General features: G+C 39.9%; 1 long non-coding RNA gene across 1 annotated transcript; it reads right to left on the bottom strand.

The window, feature by feature from the left end:
- Nucleotides 1-28: 28 nt before the first annotated feature.
- LOC106632575 lies at nt 29-1,189 on the bottom strand. Its single transcript, XR_001335910.2, has 3 exons — nt 1,092-1,189; nt 272-406; nt 29-181 (listed from the first exon to the last, which is right to left on the bottom strand). It is a non-coding gene; the product is annotated as an uncharacterized LOC106632575 (long non-coding RNA).
- Nucleotides 1,190-4,670: the final 3,481 nt, after the last annotated feature.

Raw genomic sequence — 4,670 nt, 5'->3', positions numbered from 1 at the left:
CAAAGGATTCAGAATGAATCTGGATGCCAGTTGTATTGCGACAGAAGAATCAGGTGGTAAATTTCGCTGTTTTTAAGCAACTGTTGTAACAGTCAAACAGCGTTTTCAGTTTCTTATGAAACGTTTCTGGTTTGACTGATTGATACGGTTCTGCCTGCACACACCCAGACTTCACGATACTCTAAAGGAAAACACATTAACAGAGATTAATGTTAAAAAGTGACATGAATGATTTTAGGTTCAACATAAATGAACAGTCATGATCGCTTACCTGAGAGAAACGTTTCAGGCGCTCTGACAGGTTTGAGATGAGTGAGGTTGTACAGATGAGTGGGTTTGTACAGATGAGTGAGTTTGTACAGTTGAGTAACTTGATGCCCTCGATAAAATACTGAATGGAAGAGTTCTTTCCAGAGAAACACAGGAACATTAGTACAAACGTTGGGAATCCTACTTGTAAGCAGCTGTAAGTATCCTACTTATGCTGTTTAACTCCCAGAATGTAGCAGGTTTAGTCCTGCATGTTATAACATAGTAAGTACGTCAGAATGTCAGTTTACACAGACATTCGTTAGAAATTTCATTAAAATGGTTTAAACCTGAATTTAAAAGTGAACAGTAAATCTGTAACATCCCCCATTTTCTCAATTTAACACTTGTACCACAATTATACTTGATTTTTGAAAGCATACCTCAATTTATACCCTAATGGGAACTATAACTGAGAAACATAAACATCATATTTGAACTAGTTATGAGACCACACACAGGATGGTGTTTTCTGTGGTCACAAAGCAACAGAGCTGAGCCCTGTTGCTACAACACAGCGGCAACAGGACTTTTTAAATGACGAATGTACTTGTGACAATGACAATAAAGAATATTCATATTCATTCATTCAATGCAGTTCATGAAGCAGCTTTCATGCCCAGTTGTGTCCTAACAAAGTATAAATCCAAGAGTAAGCACTTTTAAAGGATCTTTGTGCTCGTTTTCATTACATGTCTCCCTATCCTACATCTACATGCACCCCTTTTAAAACCTCTCATGATTGAAAATTACGGCACTTGGTAATGATAACTCCGACTTACCGATTGTGCTACGGAGATGTTTAACTGCTGAGAAAACACAGTGAGAAAACAGAGATGAGCCATCATATTCTTGAATCAGTAAACCAGCATTTGTCCTTGTGCTGTTGTTCAGTACGAGGACAAATGCAAGAGTTACAACTTGTTTTACTTGTTTCAACTACTGACAAGAAGGAAAGTGGACGGGTGCACTTTATAAGGATGTGTTTCTGTATGTATGTAAAAAAAGAGATGAATTAGAAAGCAAGCATCCTCCAGTCAACAAAGCTGCACATGAATAGCTGAAATTAGTTCAGATGAGATAAGAGGGAAGCAAAGAGGAAGTGGTAAAGATGCAGAATAGAGCACGCATGATAGAAAATGCATTTGTGAACGTTTTTGAACATTTTTTAGGGACAGTCAAAAAAGCATTATCCGTCTGTTTGCTTGTTGTATATCACATTTAACCTCGCGTGAATTGTAATTTTATATTCTGTTGTTTTTTTTAGAAATGATTTATGAATGCAAGCTGTGTTGTTAGTCCAATCTCTTCCCTCCTGTTATATAACAATCACAGTCACAGAATGAAAGCACGGGAAATAAAAACGCCACCGCTAATGACCAGCGTTAGAACAGAATTTGTTGTGCACTGAAATACTTACTACTCATGGTTCAGTATCATTACTCATATGTTTTCTCACAAGTGCAAGAGCAGTGTAATTATATAAATATATAATGAATGGAAATAATGTAGGAAGCAGGAATACAGATAGACATTGTTCAGAAAGAAAGAAAGCAGAGGCCGCTAAGGGCTAACAGGCTCATGAATTTGAACCCCAATCAATTAAAATGACAGAGAACAGAGAAGTTGGTGAGAAAAGTCATAAGTTCAAGCAACACAAGGTGTAAAATGGGAAAAAATAAATTGTAGGCTTACAGTTTTGCTGGACTTGTTGGAACACTCCTGTCAATAGGAGAAACAGAGTTGAAGCAACAGCAGTAACAGACAACCTAAATGTCAAATAGATGCCGAGCAGCAACATGGGCTACTTTATCAGCTATCTATTCCGCACTTCACCCACACAAAGTCAGCAGTTTTCTTGTAGCTTACATGAGAATGGTGCAGGTGAATCCCTGAGAAGAGGCTTTTGATTCACCAATTCAAAGTTTTACCCCTGACATACTGAAACCCTACGTTACACGTCTATATAACAACCTAAACGAAAAGAGAAACACTTTGGATAACAAAGTAAGTAATCAGATAAAGCAGACAGGACACAATAACATCTGACTGCTTTTTAAAAGATGGTTTTGTGCATAATTTTGTTGAATTTCTTTATAGTTCTAAGTACCACCACATAAAAAGAATCACAATACAATTTTTCACTCACTGGTTGGTCAGCTTACCTTCAGAGCATTCAGCTCTGTTGTGGTCGCTGTTACCGATGGTGCTGATACACAATTATTGGTAGCAGGAGCTGAAAAGGATGAAATGACAAAAAGAGCCAGAAGCATTGGGAGCAGCATCCATGAAGAGGTGGAGGTAGAGGATCCAGTCATGATGACAATAATAGATATAGACCTGAGAGCTTACGCTGAAATATTCTTTTAGATTTTCAGTCAATATTTTAATTCAAATAATTGAATAACAGGCTGTATTTTCAAGCTCAGATTCAGTCCCTGCAAAGGTGCTGTTAACTGTTTATACAGCTTTATCAGTTTTCGTCCCAAGTCTTGTTGCATGAACCTTCTACTGAGTTTGAGGATAGGTGATAGCTTGCCACCTTTTTAATACACCGGGTCGACACATTTCCGAACTTTGGGGAATCCCTACTTGTGTGTCCATTAGGTTATGCTCCCACACAGGATGTCCTTAGTCAATAGGACCCTGACATGGTGGCAAGACTGATACAGCATGTTTGTGCTCATGCTAGCCACATATCAGTGAGATCTCACTACTTATGACTGTCGCGGCATTTCCTCACCTCTGTGAAGAGCTGGCCGTCACTGTACAGAGGAAAATAAGTCAGATACTTTCTCTTTTGTAGTTTGGTGGCTGTGCACTGAAATCAGGTTTTATCCAGCCAGCAGCTCTGAGACTACGATGGTAGAACTTGGAGAAAATTTAATTTGATTGTATTTATACAGCTCCAAATCACAACAAGTTCATCATATTGTAATGATAATAATGTCGTTTATTGATCCCCATGGGGAAATTACTCTCTCTGCATTTGAACCATTCTCTCAGTGAAGCAGTGGGCAGCCTCTAAGCAGGCACTGTAAAGCGCTTTGAGTGCTCAGAAGAGTAGTAAAGCACTATATAACAACCAGTCCATTTACCATTTAGCAGTATATGCATGTAAATGTCACTTTCCAGTGATTATTTTCATGTTGACTTGTAATAAAATATCTCTGCTGTTACTGCAGTTGTAACTTTGCATACATTTCATCTTTTGGAGCATGAGAAGGACACAGTGGACTTTACAGTTCTGTGTAGCATAGCAGAGAAAACAAAAGACATGCATAGATTCATGCTTTTGTCTAGTTGGCTAAGAATACAATAATAGTATTTTTGTGGGCTAAGTGAATGACCAGTTGTATTATTTTGTTGGCCATTATATGCACAATGCCAGTTACAGAGATTGGGGACAGCTGCTCCAGACCATGCACCTGAACATGTAAAAGTGATGAGCACCTCTTTCATTGAATTTTGAGTGTTTTAATCAACCTTGTTACAGCTGTGGGAATCCACTCACTCGCTTACTGACTGAATTTGGTGGCAAAAAATGTTTTTGTGCTAATTTAAGAGCAGTTAAATCACACCGGTCCATCTTAACCAGGAACACTAAAGTAAGGGGCGGGAGGTGAACACAACCGGAGGGCTAATCTGTGCTTCTCTTTTTACTGTGTGAGAAAAGGGTGATGGAGAACACACTGTAGTGGAAGAATGGGTGAAACCGAAGACTCGGACTTACGGAGCTCAAGGCTGGAGCTGAACAACAACACCCTGATAACGACTGTGTTGAGTCTGTTCCTTCCCATTCCATGCAAGGCCACCTGGGTTGGCTGGAAGACTGTTTACTTAGCCTGGCAGGGCGAAGGACACTGTCTCAGCTGAACTATGGACACGCACACACATACATATACTGATAAGCACTCACTGACGCATCACCCTCCCTACCCCGGATCCAACGCTTACCTCTCCTCTGATGTGGACATCGGGTCAGCTGGAGGCGCAGTCGAAGATTGCAGCGGTCCCAGATCAGATGTACACACTGGAACTCTTTCCCATGTTGCTTGTCTGTGTTTATTGTGTTATGGTGTGTTGATATCTGTGCATTCCTGTATTATCCTTTTGTGTTGCACATTTCAATGTTTTTTTTCCTCGCTACCTGGCCTGACCTGTCTCCCCAATGTGATGTTTGTATTGTATGTACGGTCGGCAAGGTCTGTCATCTCGGTTGTGGGCAAAAGACCTGCAACTGACAAATAAAGGCTATCTCTCACAAGCTAGCAGTCTTGGCACAAGCAGCGAAAGCAGATATGAGGAGATGTGTGGAGATGAGAAATGAAATGAGAAGAAAAATTCTCCCTTGTTTTCTT

This window comes from Haplochromis burtoni, unplaced genomic scaffold (genome assembly GCF_018398535.1).
Source record: "Haplochromis burtoni strain Fernald_Lab_line unplaced genomic scaffold, NCSU_Asbu1 Contig_930, whole genome shotgun sequence".
NCBI classification, from domain to species: domain Eukaryota; kingdom Metazoa; phylum Chordata; class Actinopteri; order Cichliformes; family Cichlidae; genus Haplochromis; species Haplochromis burtoni.
The sequence above is the reverse complement of the archived record's forward strand: the minus strand, read 5'-3'. Positions and strand labels throughout refer to the sequence as shown.